Below are 22,809 nucleotides of genomic sequence, written 5' to 3'. Positions count from 1 at the left end.
GCCAGCATGTGCAGGGGGGGGGGGGGGCAATTGACTCGTGACCGTTGGCCACAGTGGGTGACCGCACAACCTCATGGGAAATATCTAGTGCTATATACGGTGCATTTTTGGGATCTGTCTGTCTTCGCGGTATATTTATGAGCATCTGGTGGTCGATCACTATATGCAGGATGCAGAAGTGATGATTTTGTATGGTGCAGGATACGGATTGTGCATAATACATCGATGTGATAGGGTGGTACAATCGTTTGTGGTGATGTATCCTGGTTGGAGATCGCTTTCACGCCGAAAAACTCAAGCTATCCTAGACAGCAGCAGAACAGTGTAACAGAGGAAGTGCCTATGGAGATTGGGTTGGGTTGTTTAGAGCAGGAGACCAGACAGCGAGGTCATCGGTCTCATCGGATTAGGGAAGGATGGTGAAGGAAGTCGGCCGTGCCCTTTCAAAGGAAACATACCGGCATTTGCCTGAAGCCATTTAGGGAAATCACGGAAAACCTAAATCAGGACGGCCGGACGCGGGATTGAACCGTCGTCCTCCGAATGCGAGTCCAGTTTGCTAGCCACTGCGTCACCTCGCTCGGTTTTCGCGGTATTTTCCGTATTTCATAACCTGTAGACCTTTTTTAAAGGGTTTAACTATCAGTGAAATATGACTACTGTACGTTCTTCGATCTGTAAAAAATAGTTTTCTGCTGAAAGTCTCGTTATTTGTCCAACTGCAGAAAGTGGTGGTCAGTGCTCCCACACCGGCAGCAGCAATTTGGTGAGTAAGTTCAGTAAGAACCAATCGGAATGCTCCATTCACAAGAGGTTCCATGAGATCGGAGAGTCACAAGACATTCTTTGTGCAGTCTTCTTCGTTCTAGCGTTGAGACAAAAGTCCAGGTAGATCACTCTCTTCTGGTTTGGACAGGTGGGAAGCTGTCCCCTACCCGCCATTGTGACTTGAGAGCATCTCCAGAACAGCAGTTGTAGGGCACCGAAAATTCCAAAAATATGGTTCAAATGGCTCTGAGCACTATGGGACTTAACATCTGAGGTCACCAGTCCCCTAGAACCTAAAATTACGTAAACCTAACTAACCTAAGGACATCACACACATCCATGCCTGAGGCAGGATTCGAACCTGCAAACGTAGCGGTCGCGCGGTTCCAGACTGTGGTGCCTAGAACCGCTCGGCCACTCCAGCCGGCTGAACACACTGGATGCAACTACTACATAGTACTCGATCAATGGCTACTCAGATTATTTAAATAAGCAATATACCTCTCTGCAGCCGGCCGGAGTGGCCGTGCAGTTCTAGGCGCTACAGTCTGGTACCGGGCGACCGCTACGGTCGCAGGTTCGAATCCTGCCTCAGGCATGGATGTGTGTGATGTCCTTAGGTTAGTTAGGTTTAATTAGTTCTAAGTTCTAGGCGACTGATGACCTTAGAAGTTCAGTCGCATAGTGCTCAGAGCCATTTGAACCATTTTGAAGCCATACCTCTCTGCATACAAAGTAAAGACTTACGTCCAACCTGTCCGGCAGCCCTGCACAGTCTGAGTCCTTTTTCTGCCAATTTCCAGATGGGTTGGGGTGGGGCGGAGGAGGGGTTGGAGGGGAGGGGGAGGAGTGGGGAGGGGTGGGGGTGGGGATGGGGGTGGAGTGGAGTGAGGTTAGTGGAGGTAGCCCAGTTGACCTATTTCCCCCACCTCCCAAAATTTGCATTTCCCACAATGACGTCAGTGCAACAATGTGACATCTATGGCCGCCATCTTGGATCCGCCACCTTGAATAAATTTGTCAACAACGAAGAGTGGGGTGATGTTGCCTTTGCCCCACTACTATCATTGGTTTGTATGTACATATACAGCAAATTCTATGATTTGCGTCCCGTTCAGATAATTCCTTCGTGGTGCGTCATTTATTTATTTAGTCATTTATATTTTTTCTTTGAGTGTATGTAGATATAGATGAACTGAAAAGTAGGATGATAAAGGTAATCTCTCATTGACCTGAATGTCGTCTTAAACGGAACACAAGCCCTGAAACAATTACATTAGGGAAGGGGTTTCGTCGTGTCCGTTTTCAAAAGAACACTCCCGGCCAACGCCTTAATTAAATGAGGGGAAACTCCAGAGAGGTAAAGTTTGCTTCCTAGGCAGAGATTTCTACACCATTCCTACAATGGCATAATCACCTCGCTGCTTCCTTCGGTAGGCTCGAAAACGACTGTTGCAGAGGACCGTATTCCGCCGTACTCGCTTAGCTGCCTCAATTACTCTCACAGTGGTTGCAAAACCGTAGTGTTAGCAGCGAGGCCGCAGGAAGCGAGAGAATGAGAGGAGAAGAGAGAGCGGCCAACTGGGTCGCCTTAACAGCGGCTTCCCCCACCTACACGCCGGCTGCCGCAGCACAGGTCGCGAAGAGCTAGCCCCAAGCTTTTATACTTGCTAGTGCCTGACCCAAGTAAGTGGCATCTGGCAAGCGCTGCACGAGTAGTCTGTAGTCCGACAGATATCATTTTCAAAATGCTTGTTTTCTGCATGTTGCTCTGTAATGATGAGACACAACGGATTTAGCTTTTCTGTACAAAGTTGGCGATGTACCTAATCAGAAAAAACTAGGATCGGTGATTTTTTTGCCCAAACATCTCTATTCGCGGCAAGATTTAGCAGAATATGCAACATATTTCTTAGGATTTTTATCTGTTGTTTTCTTTTATTTCTTCTTTCCTCTTTCTCTATTTTTTTTTACTTTTACCTAGTTTTTGTTTGGTAGGGATTGAAAAGTGGATTAATTACAGAATGAGCTTAGACCTTGGGCTGTGCTACAGTCTCTTACCACACCCTTCTTATGGTACTCACATTCGTCGTCTTCATCAACTCGCAACCATATTTTCACCTAAACTAACCTGCAGTTGGGGCTACACCAACGGCGAATTCTGCATCAGGTTCATGTATCGTGCATTTGTCTTGTGTTTAAATAGCCTACACGACGTCATTAAAATCTTGCTGTACAGAAAAACGGTGTGCCTATCGCGAAGGGCATTCCCAGACGGTGTTTTCTGAGCAATGCCCCCTGTAGTTACACAGCTGGAACTCAGGTCACATTAAAAACCAAATTATTAGCATGATCTACATCAGTCCGTGTTATTACCCTCTTCAGACTAGATATAAAATAGAATAAATGACAAAGACCCTCTAGGTACATCGGATATCCATTAGTTTCCAGGCCGGCCGCGGTGGTCTAGCGGTTCTGGCGCTGCAGTCCGGAACCGCGGGACTGCTACGGTCGCAGTTTCGAATCCTGCCTCGGGCATGGGTGTGTGTGATGTCCTGAGGTTAGTTAGGTTTAAGTAGTTCTAAGTTCTCTACCGAGCGAGGTGGCGCAGTGGTTAGCACACTGGACTCGCATTCGGAAGGACGACGGTTCAATCCCGTCTCCGGCCATCTTGATTTAGGTTTTCCGTGATTTCCCTAAATCACTACAGGCAAATGCCGGGATGGTTCCTTTGAAAGGGCACGGCCGATTTCCTTCCCCATCCTTCCCTCACCCGAGCTTGCGCTCCGTCTCTAATGACCTCGTTGTCGACGGGACGTTAAACACTAATCTCCTCCTCCTCCTCCTCTAAGTTCTAGGGGACTTATGACCTAAGATGTTGAGTCCCATAGTGCTCAGAGCCATTTGAATTAGTTTCCATGCGTTTCACTGTCGTTCCTGGCAGACATCGTTAATCGAACTACTAACAGCGAATCTAGCGAAGTGAGTTGAAAGGATCACGCCACATCATATAGATAGGGTCAACAATGTTGATTTCATACTGTGAATGCCGAATAAAAACGGAAGGCACCCTAGCAGCTACAGTTGCGTCAGGCTATATCGTTACAGAGATTATCGGTTGGTCTAGAGGTGTAATATCTAACTCGTGGTCTAATCCTTACAGAGAATTTAATTAGACGTAAAGCGACAGATATCTCCAGCAGTCCTTAAGTGATGCTTTAATTATCGCTCTGTCAAGCATTTAAATCGTATGGGAAGTTTACACACAGAATTTTAAAAGCGGAACATCACTGAATTGGTACTACATTCTTTGTAGTGCCCGATAATTCCAGTAAGCCTTACAAAATATGTTGTCCAGAAATCTATGTGAAGATTTAAAGAAATCGTTGTTTCAATTAAGAACTTGTAAATGTATTCGGTTCTAGGCGCTTCAGTCCGGAACCGCGTTGCTGCTACGGTCGCAGGTTCGAATCTTACCTCAGGCATGGATGTGTGTGATGTCCTTGGGTTAGTTAGGTTTAAGTAGTTCTAAGTCTAGGGGACTGATGGCCTCACATGTTAAGACCTATAGTTCTTAGAGCCGTTTGTACCATTTTTAAATGTTTTCTGGCTACTTTGTCAACAAGAGATAAACATTATGCTGAGGTTTAACTGATTTTGCAATGTTTAAGTTACCTACAATGAGTTTTTCACTCCGCAGCGGAGTGTACCCTGATATGAAACTTCCTGGCAAATTATAACGGTGTGCCGGACCGAGACTCGAACTCGGGACTTGCCCGCAAGAGGCAAAGGTTCCAAGTTAGTCTCGTTCCGTCACACAGTTTTAATCTGCCAGGAAGTTTCATTTCCGTTATCTGGATAAAATATCGTACTTCATCGCATCCGTTGTCAGAGTAAGGCTTTATAACGCGACTGCCTATCCATTTCAAATAATAAAGTTCGTGCATCATTTGGTCTAAAGACTATCTTACTGAGATGAGGCAACCCAAAAAGAACTCTAACACATACTTCATATTCTTAATTTCTGGGCTGACTATCCCATCTGTGACAACTTGAACATTTTGCCTTCAGTCATCCTGTAACTATCTTTCTATCGACTGAATAAGTGCGCCTATTTCTGTTTTTCAAGTACTCATTGAGATAACAGCTGAGAAGAAGAAAAAGTGAACAGTATTTTGTCCTTTGGCACAGAGCAGTATCAACGGACATTCCTGAGAGACATACGAACTGGCGACGAGTGTTTTATAGCTCTGCTTATATAAGGAGTAACTGTCTGATGCAACTTCCATTTTTATTTCGTGCTTGCAAGCCACTCCTCCCTCCGCTGTATATCTGACTTGTGGATGCTCGTGCAACTCTAGGTTCCGTTTTAAATTTGTTTTCCGCAATCACAAAAACAATTAATCCATAATGTATAAGAAGGGCAGCACAACAAATGGGCAGTGCTATAGATCAGTGACATTACTTTCTATCTGTTTCAGCATACTAAAACACAGTCTGCTATGTACAGAGGTTGGACAAAAATATGGAATCACCATAAACGCCTATCAAGGCATTCAGAACAGCTTCCAGTCGTCTCTGAATGAATAAATATAGGACTTGCATGGTTTTCAAGGGAATCTTATATAATTGTTCCTGCAAAATAGCTGCATGTCCATGTAATGATGATAGAGGTGGATAACGATCACACAACCATAATATTGAGATCTGGTGACTGTGGTGGTCAGGGGAGATGCGTCCGCAGCTCGTGGTCTTGTGGTAGCGTTCTCGCTTCCCGCGCACGGAGTTCCGGGTTCGATTCCCGGCGGGGTCAGGGATTTTCTCTGCCTCGGGGTGACTGTATATTGTGTGTCTTTCATCATCATTTCATCATCATTGACTCGCAAGTCGCCAAAGTGGCGTCAGCTAATAAGGACTTGCAATTTCGGCGGCCGAATACCTCGCATGAGGTCTCCCGGCCAACAATGCCGTACTATCATTTCGTTTCAGGGGAGATGCGATAATTCATTCTCGTCTTCACAAAAACAGTCCTGGTCGATGCGAACTGTGTGAACGTGTTCCCTATCGTTCGGAGCGAAGCGTCACCATTAAGGAACAAACATTGTTCATAGGACGGATCTGATCAGCTAAAATGGTCGCATAATCCATGGCAGTAATGTGACCTTGAACAATGCTACCAATGAAATACTACAATATGGCTGCCCAAGCCCCCACCATATTTCACTCTCGGGACTTAAAATCGTCCAGAAGTAGGGAACTGTGTAACAAGACTCATCCGACCAAACGATTTCCTTCTATTGATCCATAGTCGAGGTTTTTGGCTTCCGCACAACATTTCCCTGTTACTGGAATTTGCATCACTGAAGAGTGATTTCAGAATTTCAGCCCGCCCTGCAATTCCTTCGTTCGGAGCTCGTATCGTGTTTTTTTTTTCTGCTGACGGGGTTCGCGAATGCAACCTTGAGCTCTGCAGTGTCTTCTGCAGCTACTGTGCTTTTATTTTTCGTCACTATCTTCTTCAATGACTACCTGCTAAGATCACTCAACATACACTTTTGTCCGCGTTATCATTAGCGGATATGTTTTTCCTATTTCTCTGTATGCAGCATAGATCTTCGGTACACTGTTTCTGAAACCACGAATCACTTCGGCTCCTCTAGTTACGGAGCATACACCATGCGAGCACCAACAACTTGCCCGCCTTAGAATTCATTGATATCCGATATAATACAGTCGTAACTACAAAGAACACTATTCTGGTCACCACTGACAGTTGCAACGCTTTGAGGACATTGCACAGATGCTGTTCGTTGTTAAGTAAAACAGCACAAACTGCAAACTTGGCTAGCGTCCTCATTTATGTTCAAACATGCATTCAGCGCGATGTTTCCTTATTTTTGCCCAGCACCTGTACGGTGAGGACAACATCTCTCCAAATATCAAAACAGGTAATGAACGTGTCGTCAGTGCGCAACGAAGCTTGCGTTTTTCGTGCAGAATTGAACGAGGGTGGTGGAGTGATGAAGCTACTATTTGGACTCGCATTCAGAGGAGTATAATTAAAATACAAATCTTCATATACATATATACCCTGAAAGCTACTCTACGGTGCATGGCAGAGAGCACATTATACAACCACTAGTCATTCACATTCCTATTCCACTCACAAATGAAGCGAGGTTAGAAACGACTGCCTATGTGCTTCCATATGAACCATAATTTCACTATCTTATCTTCGCGTCCTTTACGCGAGATGTACGTTGGTGGCAGTGGAATCGTTCTGTATTCACCAGGAAATGCTGGTTCTCTAAACTTTCTCAAAAGTGGTTCGCAAAAAAGAACGTCGTCTTCGTTCCATGGATTCCCATTTGAGTTCACGGAGCATTTCCGTAATAGTCGAGTGTTAATCCAACTTACCGGTAAATACAGCAGTCCACCTATGAATTGCTTCCATGACTTTCTTTAACACTACCTGATGAGCATCCCAAACTCGGGATCAGTACTCAAGAATGGGTCGCACAAATGAGATATACACTGAAGAGCCAAAGAAACTGGTACAGCTGCCTAATATCGTTTAGGGCCCCCGGGAGCATCCAGAAGTGCTGCAACACCACGTGACGTGGACTCGACTGATGTCTGAAGTAGTGCTAGAGGGAATCGACACCATGAATCCTACAGGGCTGTCCATAAATCCGCAAGAGTATGAGGGGGTGGAGATCTCTTCTGAACAGCACGTTGCAAGGCATCAAACATATGCTCAATAATCTTCATTTCTGGGGATTCTGGTGGACAGCGAAGTGCTTAAACTCAGAAAAATGTGCCCGGAGCCCCTCTGTAGCAAATCTGGACGTGAGGGGTGTCGCATTTTGCTCCTGGAATCACCCAAGTCCGTCGGAATGCACAATGGACATGAATGGATGCAGGCGATCAGACAGGTTGTTTACGTACATGTCACCTGTAAGAGTCGTATCTAGACATATCAGGGGTCCCATATCACTCCAACTGCACACGCTCCACATCATTACAGAATCTCCACCAGTTTGAATGACGTGCAGTGTCCATGGATTCATGTGGTTGTCTCCATACCCGTACACGTCAATCAGCTCGATACAATTTTAAAAAAAGAGTCGTCCAACCAGGCAACATGTTTCCAGTCATCAACAGTCCAATGTCGGTATTGACGGGCCCACGCGAGGCGTAAAGCTTCGTTTCGTGCAATCAAGGGTACACGAGTGGACCTTCGGCTCCGAAAGCCCATATCGATGATGTTTCGTTGAATGGTTCGCACGCTGACACTTTTTGATGGCCCAGCACTGGAATCTGCAGCAGTTTGTGGAATGGTTGCACTTCTGTCGCGTTGAACGATTCTCTTCAGTCGTCGTTGGTCCTGTTCTTGCAGGATATTTTTCCGCCCGCAGCGATGTAGATTTGATGTTTTACAGGATCCTGATGTTCGCGGAACAAACGTGAAATGGTCGTACTGGAAAATCCCCACTTCATCGCTACCTCGAAGATGATGTGTCCCATCGCTTTTGCGCTGACTATAACACTACGCTGACAGTCACTTAAATCTTGAGACTTGCCATTGTAGCAGCAGTAACCGGTCCAACAACTGCGCCAGACACTTGTTGCCTTACACAGGGTGTTACAAAAAGGTACGGCCAAACTTTCAGGAAACATTCCTCACACACAAGTAAAGAAAAGATGTTATATGGACATGTGTCCGGAAACGCTTAATTTGCATGTTAGAGCTCATTTTAGTTTCTTCCACCTACGCTCAATGGAGCACGTTATCATGTATTCATACGGGATACTCTACCTGTTCTGCTAGAACATGTGCCTTTACAAGTACGACACAACATGTGGTTCATGCACGATGGAGCTCCTGCACATTTCAGTCGAAGTGTTTGTACGCTTCTCAACAACGGATTCGGTGACCGATGGATTGGTAGAGGCGGACCAATTCCGTGGCCTCCACGCTCTCCTGACATCAACCCTCTTGACTTTCATTTATGGGGGCATTTGAAAGCTCTTGTCTACGCAACCCCGGTACCAAATCTAGAGACTCTTCGTGCTCGTATTGTGAACGGCTGTGATACGAGTACAATACCCCAATTTCCAGGGCTGCATCAGCGCATCAGGGATTCCATGCGACGGAGGGTGGATGCATGCATCCTCGCTAACGGAGGACATTTTGAACATTTCCTGTAAGAAAGTGTTTGAAGTCACGCTGGTACGTTCTGTTGCTGTGTGTTTCCATTCCATGATTAATGTGATTTGAAGAGAAGTAATAAAATGAGCTCTAACATGGAAAGTAAGCGTTTCCGGACACATGTCCACATAACATATTTTCTTTCTTTGTGTGTGAGGGATGTTTCCTGAAAGTTTGGCCGTACCTTTTTCTAACACCCTGTATAGGCGTTGCCGACCGCAGCGCCGTATTCTGCCTGTTTACATATCTCTGTGTTTGAATACGCGTGCCTATATCAGTGTATACGCGGTCTCCTTTGTGGATGAGCTACACTTTCCTTGAATTCTCCAAACAAATCGAAGTCTACCATTCGCATTCTATACTATAGACCTTACGTGCTCGTTCCATTTCATATCACTGCCGTTCACAGCTCCGAATACCAAGCAGAAACTCTATTCAAATTATCCCGTAAGGCTGGTTGGTTGGTTGGTTGGTTGGTTTGGTGGATGGGACCAAACAGTGAGGTCATCGGTCCCATCAGATTAGGGAAGGATTGGGAATTCGGCTGTTTTCTTTCATAGGAACCACCCCGTATTTGCCTGAAGCGATTTAGGGAAATCACGGAAAACCTAAATCGCCCTCCCGACTGCGAGTCCAGTGTGCTAACCACTGAGCCACGTCTCTGTCATCCGGTAAGTAGATATTCAATGGGAAGTCGGCCATGATTTTCTGGCGTGGAGATAACGTCATAGATTAGTTTGAAGATTTTTCCAACCCTCGCTCCTCCCCCTATCTGACAAAGGGCAATTGTCGTATGGAAAAAGTGTCGTAAAATTCAAATTTTTGCGGGAAATTTACTTTCCGGTGGGAAATTAAAAAATGCTGAATTGCGCTAGTGTGTTGCCTGTAGAAATAGGACTGTTTTGCTATGTATGAGTTATCGGGAAAGGCAGGATAGCGCATCGTCATACTGGCTGACTTGGAATACTGGAACCGGCTCTACGACGTCAGAGACAAAGAATATTTGTGTAGGTCTAGATTTGTGTGCTGACCTACCTGACGTGGTTTTCCCTCCAAGTTAATATTTTCTCAGAGGTGTATGGTGTATGTCACTGCTCCTAAATCTAAGTTTGGATCTGTCCACTTGCGTGTTTATTTAAACAAACGCCGGTGAGAGAAGGGGAGTGCTCTCTATCCCCGCGCTAATGCCACTGCTCCCTCACCGTCCCCGGCCGTCCGTGAACATTGACGCCGCTCCTAACCGATTCGGGCCGCTTCCCACCAAATCTACACTACTGGACTTGCTCCACCAAGAAGAAATGCAGATTAAAAACGGGTACTCTTTGGATAAATATATTATACAAGAACTGAAATGTGATTACATTTTGACGCAGTTTGGGTGCACAGATCCTGAGAAATCAGTACCCAGAACAACCACCTCTGGCAGTAATAACGGCCTTGATACGCCCGGGCATTGACTCAAACAGCGCTTTGATGGCGTGTACAGGTACAGCTGCCCATGCAGCTTCAACACGATACCACAGTTCATCAAGAGTAGTGACTGGCGTATTGTGACGAGCCAGATGCTCGGCCACCATTGACCAGACTTTTTTTCAATTGGTGAGAGATGTGGAGAATGTGCTGGCCAGGGCAGCAGTTGAACATTTTCTGTATCCAGAAAGGCTCGTACAGGACCTGCAACATGCGGTCGTGCATTATCCTGCTGAAATGTAGGGTTTCGCAGGGATCGAATCAAGGGTAGAGCGCCGGCCGGAGTGGCCGTGCGGTTCTAGGCGCTACAGTCTGTAGCCGAGCGACCGCTACGGTCGCAGGTCCGAATCCCACCTCGGGCATGGATGTGTGTGATGTCCTTAGGTTAGTTAGGTTTAATTAGTTCTAAGTTGTAGGCGATTGATGACCTCAGAAGTTAAGTCGCATAGTGTTCAGAACCATTTGCACCAAGGGCAGAGCCACGGGTCGTAACACATCTGAAATGTAACGTCTACTGTTCAAAGTGCCGTCAATGCGAACAAGAGGTGACCGAGGCGTGTAACGAATGGCACTCCATACCATCACGCAGGGTGATACGCCGGTATGGCGATGACGAATACACGCTTACAATGTGCGTTCACCGCGATGTCACCAAACACGGATACGACCATCATGATGCTGTAAACGGAACGTGGATTCATCCGAAAAAATTAAGTTATGCCATTCGTGCACCCAGGTTCGTCGTTGAGTACACCATCGCAGGCGCTCCTGTCTGTGGTGCATTGTCAAGGGTAACCGCAGCTATGGTCTCCGAGCTGATAGTCCGTGCTGCTGCAAACGTCGTCGAACTGTTCGTGCAGATGGTTGTTGTCTTACAAACGTCCCCATCTGTTGACTCAGGGATCGAGACGTGGCTGCTCGATCCGTTACAGCCATGCGGATAAGATGCCTGTCATCTCGACTCCTAGTGATAAGAGGCCGTTTGGATCCAGCACGGGGTTCCGTATTACCCTCCTGAACCCACCGATTCCATATTCTGCTAACAGTCATTGGATCTCGACCAACGCGAGCAGAAATGTCGCGATATGATAAACCGAAATCTCGATAGGCTACAGTCCGACCTTTATCAAAGTCGGAAACGTGATGGTACGCATTTCTCCTCCTTACACGAGGCATCACAACAACGTTTCACCAGGCAACGTCGGTCAACTGCTGTTCGTGCATGAGAAATCGGTTGGAAACTTTCCTCATGTCAGCACGTTGTAGGTGTCGCCACCGGGGCGAACCTTGTGTGAATGCTCTGAAAAGCTAATCATTTGCATATCACAGCATCTTCTTCCTGTCGGTTAAATTTCGCGTCTGTAGCACGTCATCTTCGTGGTGTAGCTATTTTAATGGCCAGTAGTGTATTTGTGCTACGCTTAAACAACCCGCCCACCTCTTCTGACATTACAGTTTAAACAGTTCACTCCTCCGCACCAGTTACCATAAGTTCGAAATGGTGAGGAAATCCACTTTCCCGAAGCTAAAAATGATGGGGAGTCTGCCGGGTGTAAAACTACAGCGCTCTGACAGTAATTTTAAAAATGTCTAGCCCACTGATGCTGTCTGTATGGTTGTCAAACACTCGCAACCGTCGTATGTAGTTAGCGGGGAGGGGAGGGGAGGGGTTGCGAGGGGAGGGGGGGGGGGGGGAGGAATGGGAGAGTTATTCACTTGCATCTTTATTTAGGCACCGCTGTACCCACGCGGCGCTGCGCTGAAAAGCGATCGAGTCGCGGGCAGCGGAAAGCTACTCTCGGAGGCACCTTTGTGCTGCGGCATGCCTGATCAGCTCACGCTCCGCAGGCATTCTCCCAGGTTGACAGACCGCATGTAACTCTGTACCGGTGTTGCTCGGAATGCTCCACATGACGTCACACGGTCCTCGAATTCACTGTTACAGAGATGCTTGTTTCACCTGCGGTAGATACGTATGAGAACTGGCCGGCGCCGCCTCATGCAGTTGGGAGTGCAGGCACGTGCTCGCCGAAAGTTGTGACATTCCATAGTTGGAGAATTCCATTGCTTGACGACTGCTACATGCCGCGAGTGCCTTGAGTCCGCTGCGTCCCCTTGTCTGCTCGTATCAGTACCGTCACTGTGTATTTATCCCGGGCTCTCCGGCGTTTTGCGGCATGCAGTACCTTTCAATAGAAGACGTCACTTTACAGACGCTACACAAACACGTTCCTACATTAATCTGGTCTTAATTTTGAAACTGCACAGTGGCTTATTGTGTAGGCAAACGCCCAGACCGAGCTCAACACGAGCGGACAGCCCTGCGAACACTGCACCTATTTTAGAAGCATAAGCCATATTCTCTGAAGCTAGGCATGTAACTACATTTTGAACAACTATTTGCTAGTAACTTTCTAACCAACTAGCAAATATTGTTTGATATTCCGTTCTCTATTCATGCAGGTACGAAACGAGGGTTACTATACTTTCAGGTACCTAGTTTCAGCCAGTTGTCTAGATCACCCAACAACCAACTATTCCCATCCAAAATACATGCACGTAGATCGTATATAGAGAAATTCTTAGGTTTTTTACTAGGTTGGCGAATAAGAGAAGCAGATATACTCGTACAAAATATTTATTAATTTCTGCATACATAAACAGTTACACACAGAAGGCAAACCGTTAAATATGTCTGTTTGGTGTGGTTTTAATGACATCCAGCTTAATTTTTCATTTACAATTTAAATCAACATTGGAATCTTCTAATTCTTTCTCCATCCAGTACTTCCACAGGTGCAAGAAAGTATGTTCTCGAATGCCAATACGTATCTAATTTTTTCCCGAAAATATCTGTTCTATGGATTTGTCAAGTAGTTCCATTCCTTGTTGCAAATCTTCAAGGAATGAGGACTCGGGGAGCTTAATTTTACCTTTTATTTCCTGCACAATTCTATTGTCATAACAGCCAACATTTTTCTGTGTGTCCTCTACCAACTCTTCTGCTGCACATTCTTGTGAAATTTCAGCATAGAACTTTAAGTGTACAACTTTTTCAAACGAATTACAAAAAATAGTTGATGATCCATTGCTTTTGAGCTCTGCAAACGGACGTTCTGTTGGTAGATGCACAACATCCAGCGCAGTGAATTTAGGTACTAAGTAACCACCCTTTTTAAGCAGATACAGGTGAGAATGGAACTTTATAAACAGATTTTTCGTGTTTCCTTTAATGGAATAAATATGCTCCAATCAACCAGTTTGACCAGGAATCCAACATATGGACAATTGCCATTGCTATTAACAGTAAACATGGATGTGTGTGATGTCCTTAGGTTAGTTAGGTTTAAGTAGTTCTAAGTTCTAGGGAACTGATAACCTCAGAAGTTAAGTCCCATAGTGCTCAGAGCCATTTGAACCATTTTTTGAAAGAAAAGAGTGGGTGGGTGTGGGTGGGTGTGGGTGGGTGTGGGTGGGTGTGGGTGGGTGGGTGTGAGCGGAAACGTCATTTTGAGAGAGAGTGTGGGTGTGAGCGGAGACGTCATTTTGAGAGAGAGTGTGGGTGTGAGCGGAGACGTCATTTTGAGAGAGAGTGTGGGTTTGAGCGGAGACGTCATTTTGAGAGAGAGTGTGGGTGTGAGCGGAGACGTCATTTTGAGAGAGAGTGTGGGTGTGAGCGGAGACGTCATTTTGAGAGAGAGTGTGGGTGTGAGCGGAGACGTCAATACAATGGATGTGTACAGGGTATAAGTGCATGTATTTTTATATGTTGTACCTTAATATTTACACACATCCTGTATTGGTCGTCTTTTCTCTCTGTCCAACAGTATTCCCACAAACACATCACAAACTTTGCCACCTGATGGTTTCTGCACAGTCGTACTGCAACGCAAAGTGGATTGCGCCTGTTAGTATAGACTCGCCGTTTTGCGTCCTCGCGTCCACGCTTCAAACGCCTGACGTGATGCCCAGGCGAAATAAGCAGTAATGGCTTGCTGTTTCCACATGTACTTGAAGGTACTAACCAACCTAAAAACATAATTATTAGTCTGCAGAAGAAGTAAATACCTATGTAATGTTGTTCAGCACACTGTCCTCGGTGTACTGCACTGATTCATGTTACACCATGTATAGGCTAATAAGAAATACAAGTCATTTCATACATTCGCACAAAAATCACACACCACAACACAGTAACCAAGCTTGAAATATTGTTTGCAAGCGAGACATTTAACACTCCATACGGAAAGCATACTGAAGGAAGAACGAAAAAATCCTGAGAACTTCTCGGCCCGGCTCTGACAGAAGGGGGATACAGATTACAGTCTAGAAAAACCACGGAGAAAATTTCAAAGCTAGCAGCAGTTGAAACAAAAGGTTACAATTCTACAAGCACATCAGAAAGCTGCCAGCAACAATACTCACCAGCAGAATTCTGACATACGGGTCAAGTCAAAAATACCATGGATCACACAGGTCAAACTTGATCTAGAAAAAGCTCAAACTGATCCACTAGAAAGTGAAGACAGAAATATATACAGCGACAAGGTATACAAGTGGAATGTGATGTCAGAGAACGAAGTTCCAAAGAAACCAGGGGCGGACTAAAAGCAGAAAGTGACTCCACGGGAAAAAAGAAAGAATCGTATAAGATCAGAAAGAATACTGAAATGAGACAGAACACGGTGCGTGATCCTATAGGATCTTGACGCAAATAATAATAACCAAATAACAACAAATAGAAACAGTAGATCACATCACAAACGGATGTACAAAACTAGCAAATACAGAATACCCCAAAAGACATGACAATGTAGCGAAAATAATACATCAACAGCTTGCCTTACAACGTAAACTTATAAAACAACACGTTCCCACATACAAGTATGCACCACAAAGTGTACTGGAGAATGATGAATTCAAATTATACTAGAACAGAACCATTATAACAGATGAAACACCACCACATAACAAACCTGACATCATACTCACCAATAAAAAGAAGAAATTAACACAACTAATCGAAATATCCATACCCAATACAACAAATATACACTCCTGGAAATTGAAATAAGAACACCGTGAATTCTTTGTCCCAGGAAGGGGAAACTTTATTGACACATTCCTGGGGTCAGATACATCACATGATCACACTGACAGAACCACAGGCACATAGACACAGGCAACAGAGCATGCACAATGTCGGCACTAGTACAGTGTATATCCGCCTGTCGCAGCAATGCAGGCTGCTATTCTCCCATGGAGACGATCGTAGAGATGCTGGATGTAGTCCTGTAAAACGGCTTGCCAGGCCATTTCCACCTGGCGCCTCAGTTGGACCAGCGTTCGTGCTGGACGTGCAGACCGCGTGAGACGACGCTTCATCCAGGCCCAAACATGCTCAATGGGGGACAGATCCGGAGATCATGCTGGCCAGGGTAGTTGACTTACACCTTCTAGAGCACGTTGGGTGGCACGGGATACATGCGGACGTGCATTGTCCTGTTGGAACAGCAAGTTCCCTTGCCGGTCTAGGAATGGTGGAACGATGGGTTCGATGACGGTTTGGATGTACCGTGCACTATTCAGTGTCCCCTCGACGATCACCAGTGGTGTACGGCCAGTGTAGGAGATCGCTCCCCACACCATGATGCCGGGTGTTGGCCCTGTGTGCCTCGGTCGTATGCAGTCCTGATTGTGGCGCTCACCTGCACGGCGCCAAACACGCATACGACCATCATTGGCACCAAGGCAGAAGCGACTCTCATCGCTGAAGACGACACGTCTCCATTCGTCCCTCCATTCACGCCTGTCGCGACACCACTGGAGGCGGGCTGCACGATGTTGGGGCGTGAGCGGAAGACGGCCTAACGGTGTGCGGGACCGTAGCCCAGCTTCATGGAGACGGTTGCGAATGGTGCTCGCCGATACCCCAGGAGCAACAGTGTCCCTAATTTGCTGGGAAGTGGCGGTGCGGTCCCCTACGGCACTGCGTAGGATCCTACGGTCTTGGCGTGCATCCGTGCGTCGCTGCGGTCCGGTCCCAGGTCGACGGGCACGTGCACCTTCCGCCGACCACTGGCGACAACATCGATGTACTGTGGAGACCTCACGCCCCACGTGTTGAGCAATTCGGCGGTACGTCCACCCGGCCTCCCGCATGCCCACTATACGCCCTCGCTCAAAGTCCGTCAACTGCACATACGGTTCACGTCCACGCTGTCGCGGCATGCTACCAGTGTTAAAGACTGCGATGGAGCTCCGTATGCCACGGCAAACTGGCTGACACTGACGGCGGCGGTGCACAAATGCTGCGCAGCTAGCGCCATTCGACGGCCAACACCGCGGTTCCTGGTGTGTCCGCTGTGCCGTGCGTGTGATCATTGTTTGTACTGCCCTCTCGCAGTGTCCGGAGCAAGTATGGTGGGTCTGACACACCGGTGTCAATGTGTTCTTTTTTCCATTTCCAGGAGTGTACAAAAGAAAACAGGAGAAAAAATTGAAAAATACATCCAACTGGCTGAGGAAGTCAAGGACATGTGGCATCAGGATAAAGTTGACATTATACCAATTATACTATCAACTACAGGAGTCATACCACACAATATCCACCAGTACATCAATGCAATACAGCTACATCCAAACGTATATATACAACTACAGAAATCTGTAATTATTGATACATGTTCAACTACCCGAAAGTTCCTAAATGCAATATAACACATACCATACAGTTAAAAGGAAGCGACGCTTGATCAAGGTCCGCGTCACTTTCCATTTTTAACCAGACTTAACGTCTGAGAAAGTAAAGAAAGAATAATAATAATCCTGGATAAGTAGTAGGTAAATTCAGACCGAATATCACAAAAAATGTCGGCGAGAAGATAGTGAAGATAGGGGAAAATTGTCCATACGCTTTTGAGTACAATATCAATGCTATATCACTTGACTCCTTCTTATTGATCAGTGACAGTCTAACGATTTGGAGCGACATGAAAAAACGTCAAGGCGGATTCTGCAAGCACCGACTGCGTAAAATGTAGTTTTCTGTTCGTTCACGAGATCCAAAAGGCTGTAGATAGCGGAGCCTAAATTAATTCTGTGTGTTGTTGATTTTGGGAAAGCCTTAGCTACAACATAGTTTCTTCCAGCATATAAAATGTTCATGTGACTTACTGAAATGCAGTTGACTGTCTTCTAGAAGCGCCGATATTTCGACATGCTGCACGCTGCATTTGGTCTACTAGGGGGCGCCAGCTAATAAGTTTTGCGCAGACCGCAGTGCTCCACTCAGTCCACTTAGCCGGAACCCACAGCGCAGCTCTTATGCTACGTGGCTGAGGCCGCGGTCTCTGTTGCCCTTGCAGCACGACGTGGAGGGGGGTCTAGTGGATATCTTTCGTCCTCTTTCTTTGTGTAAATGGAAACTGTGTTATACTTCAAAAACTATTATACATGAGATTATAAATGAGAAATTATAAAAGGGAAAAAGAAGCGATAAAAGAAGATAGGACAGATTGAGTAGTAGAGGTCCCTTCAGCTGCGCTGCCCAGGGAAGAGATCTAGAAGTGTTACCTCGAGTCCGACAAACCCGTGCAGTGCCTCCCAAGATTACTTACTGAGGTATGTTGGTACGCTAGTCCACTTCATTCTAGGTTCTACATGGTGTTTGCATACTATGTGATAAATGATTACTATCGATGTATGTTGTGTATGCTGTACTCTTATTGATTGGTTAATTTGGGGAAGAGGACCAAACAGCAAGGCCATCGGTCCATAGGAATAGAAAAAGATGGAGAAGAAAGTCGGCCGTGCAAAGGACCCATCCCGGCATTTGCCTTAAGCGATTTAGGTGAATCACGGAAAACCTAAATCAGGACGGCCGGACGTGGATTTGAGCCGTCGTCCTCCCGAATGCGAGTCTAGTGTACTAACCACTGCGCTACCTCGCTCGGTTGTGCTCTAACTACGCTATGCGCTAAAAATCTGTTTCATTACAGTAACAGGTTTGACGTGGCGCCTGATACAATAATCGCCAACGGTTAAAAAATTGTTCAAATGGCTCTGAGCACTATGGGACTTAATATCTGAGGTCATCAGTCCCATAGACTCAGAGCTACTTAAACCTAACTAACCTAAGGAGATCACACACATCCATGCCCGAGGCAGGATTCGAACCTGCGACCGTAGTAGCAGCGCGGTTCCGGACTGAAGTGCCTAGAACCGCTCGGCCACAGCGGCCGGCTTCGCGGCAATATTAGTGTTAGAATAATGTCCCGTTGAGTGGGAGATCATTAGAGACGGAGCATAAAACTGGAACGGATAAGGACGAACTGCAATTTAAGTCCTACTGCTCCAGTATTAGTCTAATCTCTTCACCCTTAAGTACTTCACTCGTTTGCAGTAATTGGAATCTTATTTGCCATATCATTGCTTTCTGAAGATCTAAAATTCTGACAATCGTTCTGACAGGACCAGAACATCATGATCATACAAATAGCAGTATGTTTGTCACAAGTTGGGACGCAAAACTGTGAAAATTCGTCGAGGCACTGATTCTGCAAGTCCTTGCTACATTCGCGAAGGTAAGTGCCACAGATAATTTTTCGCTAGATTAGAAGAGGTTTTTATAGGATATGTACTGGCGCTCGATAGCATCCCATTAGTGTGAGATAGGAATGACATCCAGCAAATTTTGTTCTACGAAATAGCCTGGGTTTCAGCGCTATGTATGCTCAGCAGTAGCGTAGACATAATAGTTTGCGTCGGTCTTCTGTAGCAGTTACAGGTAACAAATGAGAGGCCGGATATACGGTACCTTTCTTTCTCCATTTCTTTCGACGTGAAGCATTTTTCCATCTGAAAAAGGAAGATAATGGTACAATCGCCTCGGAGTTTCCTTCTACCGCATCCATAAGTGCTAATCAGATGATTGGGGCAACCGAGACGACTCAACACCGTAATAGGAGTGAAGTGCGACGTTTCATATTACAAAAGGTGTCCCCGATTTACTGATTAGTATAAAACTTACATTAAGGATTTTTATTTATTTATTTTTTGACGGGGGAGGAGATTTACGTAACTACCATAGAGACGACTGTTCGGAGAAGTACCAAGCGAGATGGAGCAGTGGTTAGCACACTGGACTCGCATTCGGGAGGACGACGGTTCATCTATATCTACATTTATACTCCGCAAGCCACCCAATGGTGTGTGGCGGAGGGCACTTTACGGGCCACTGTCATTACCTCACTTTCCTGTTCCAGTCGCGTATGGTTCGCGGGAAGAACGACTGCCAGAAAGCCTCCGTGCGCGCTCGAATCTCTCTAATTTTACATTCGTGATCTCCTCGGGAGGTATAAGTAGGGGGAAGCAATATATTCGATACCTCAACCAGATTCGCACCCTCTCGAAACTTGGACAGCAAGCTACACCGCGATGCAGAGTGCCTCTCTTGCAGAGTCTGCCACTTGAGTTTGTTAAACATCTCCGTAACGCTATCACGGTTACCAAATAACCCTGTGACGAAACGCGCCGCTCTTCTTTGGATCTTCTCTATCTCCTCTGTCAACCCGATCTGGTACGGATCCCACAATGATGAGCAATACTCAAGTATAGGTCGAACGAGTGTTTTGTAAGCCACCTCCTTTGTTGATGGACTACATTTTCTAGGGACTCTCCCAATGAATCTCAACCTGACACCCGCCTTACCAACAGTTAATTTTATATGATCATTCCACTTCAAATCGTTCCGCACGCATACTCGGAGATATTTTACAGAAGTAACTGCTACCAGTGTTTGTTCCGCTTTCATATAATCATACAATAAAGGATCCTTCTTTCTATGTATTCGCAATACATTACATTTGTCTATGTTAAGGGTCAGTTGCCACTCCCTGCACCAAGTGCCTATCTGCTGCAGATCTTCCTGCATTTCGCTACAATTTTCTAATGCTGCAACTTCTCTGTATACTAGAGCATCATCCGCGAAAACTCGAGTGCGGCTATCTTGATTTATGTTTTACGTGATTACCCTAGGACGCTTCAGGAAAATGCCGGGACGCTTCTTTTGAAAGGGCACACCCGATTTCCTCTCCCAGCTTTCCCTAATCGGAGCTTCTACTCCAATAATCACGTTGTCGGCGAGACATTAAACACTAATCTCCTCTCTTCCTCTGCTCGGAAAATGTCTAAGGTGGCGATGATACCTGAAAAACGCCTGAGAAAAACTAGGTGCTAGTAGAGGCGCTTATTTTAGTCCGTTACTGAATGCCGCCACTGCGCCGTTTTCTTACTGACTGCCTGTCGCTTGTCTCTTCATGCGTTACCTGAAACTGAGTGGAATGTTGTACGGCAGGTCACGTGCTTTCGTGGGTATAAGAGGCACGCAATAAGTGCGAGGCTTGCAACAGACTCCAAGCACGACAAAGGAACGGCACATACGTTCTTTTTTTGTGTCTCAGCCTGCCTTGATATGTTTTTCGACCTTTGTGGTCAGGACAAAACTCGTTAATTTTTTTGTGCTGTCCCAAATACACCAATTTTCTCATTCGAACGAAGGGTAGGAGAAGTATAATTATGTTAGAAATAAGCATCATACAAAGTCTGCTTTGTGGCTTCATGTCCTGAAGGAAACAAGTAAATGTTGCGTGTCTCACATTCTCTTGGAAGACTTTCCATTCAACGTCAATATTCGATTTGCGTATCAAATTCACTGTATATTTACGCGAGCAGTTGCTCACTTGGGCCCAGTAGCCTGAGTGGACTTGTCACGCATTTCCAGCACACACTGCCCAGGGGCGACCACCAACGATCCAACCAGGGACCTACACGTAAGTAACCAAGAGTTTTCGTGTCGTAATCAGCACTGTGTGCTTAATGCTCACCAGGCTACTGTAGTCTCACCTTTTTTCATCCATTTCTTAAAAAATAAACACAAACTCTTCTCCAACCACCTTCTGCTATCAGGAGAATGTTATCCATGTCTGGTTCTACCGCTGTAGTTACTTTCTACATCATTCTTTCCCTATTTCATTGCTGTACGAATTGTGTTTCGTATTCCGCCAGTTCCACTAATATAAGGATACACGCATTCGCTACGATGATGTCTTCAGCAATCTGTAATATTCCTACCACTCTACAGTCCGTTGAAGCTTTCGAACAAACTTTAGCCGCGCGGTCTTAGGCGCCTTGTCACGGTCCGTGAGGCTACCCCCGTCGGCGGTTCGAGTCTTAGCTCGGGCATGGGTGTGTGTTGTCCATAGCGTAAGTTAAAGTCAGGGTAAGTAGTGTGTAGGCTTAGGGACCGATGACCTCAGCAGTTTGGTCCCATAAGACCTTACCACAGATTTCCAATTTTCTAATGTTCTTCTCTTTCGTTTCTTACCCATCATAGGGGTCATTAACGTGACCTAAAATGCTCATGGACTGCTACGCTGTATTTCTGAGAGACTTTATTTTGTTTTACTGGGAGTATAGGTGATTTAAAATTTCTAGCGGAACTTAGAGCACAGTAATGGGTTCAAATGGCTCTGAGCACTACGGGACTTAACTGCTGTGGTCATCAGTCCCCTAGAACTTAAAACTACTTAAACCTAGCTAACCTAAGGAGGCAACACACATCCATGCCCGAGGCAGGATTCGAACCTGCGACCGTAGCGGTCGTGCGGTTCCAGACTGTAGCGCTTAGAACCGCTCGGCCACCCCGGCCGGCGCACAGTAATGTATACTTGGCTTTTCTTATGATATTTGTATCTACAACTCGCGGTATAAGTAAATCACCGTATACCCTCCACAAGCCTCTGTACATTGCGTGGCAGGTTAAACTCTCCCAGTATTATCGATTTTCTTTCCTATTCCATTCGCGTATGGAGCAAGGGAAAAATGACTATACAGCGCACCCCAGGAAAAATGGTCAATATACATGGCAATGACAGGAAACACTATTCAAAGCAAAATAGTCTAGCAAACATGAGCTCTATAATGCATACATTAACAACTATGGGCACTTGGCCATCTTCGCTACTGTGAAACATCTCTTTTAATGAGCAGATGCTTATAGCTCTTAAGGTATGCGTTTTAGAGCCCATGTTTACTAGACATTATTGTTTCGAATGATCGTTCCTGTCATATCCTGGAATACTTATCATTCCTCCTGGGACACCCTGTATACAATGTGACAAAAGTCGTGGGATACCTCCTAATGTCGTGTCGCACCTCCTTTTGCCAGCCATAGTGCAGCAGCTCGACATGGCACGGACTCGACATGTCAGTGGGAGTCCCCAGCAGAAATGCTGATCCATGCTGCCTCTATAGCCTTCCATAATTATGGAAGTGTTGCTGGTTCAGGATTTTGTCCA

General features: G+C 45.9%; 1 protein-coding gene across 3 annotated transcripts in view; it reads left to right on the top strand.

Annotated features, from left to right (window-relative positions):
* Nucleotides 1-22,809, top strand: part of LOC124722858 (UNC93-like protein) — a 409,177-nt gene that overhangs the window by 61,870 nt on the left and 324,498 nt on the right. The window contains exon 1 of one of the 3 annotated variants that reach the window (XM_047247984.1): nt 21,233-21,282. The exons of the other annotated variants lie outside the window; for them this stretch is intronic. The gene's annotated coding sequence lies outside the window, so the exon portion shown is untranslated. Of the gene's footprint in view, nt 1-21,232; nt 21,283-22,809 lie in introns of those variants that run through there. 3 annotated transcript variants of the gene reach the window in all.

This window comes from Schistocerca piceifrons, chromosome X (genome assembly GCF_021461385.2).
Source record: "Schistocerca piceifrons isolate TAMUIC-IGC-003096 chromosome X, iqSchPice1.1, whole genome shotgun sequence".
NCBI lineage: Eukaryota > Metazoa > Arthropoda > Insecta > Orthoptera > Acrididae > Schistocerca > Schistocerca piceifrons.
The sequence above is the reverse complement of the archived record's forward strand: the minus strand, read 5'-3'. Positions and strand labels throughout refer to the sequence as shown.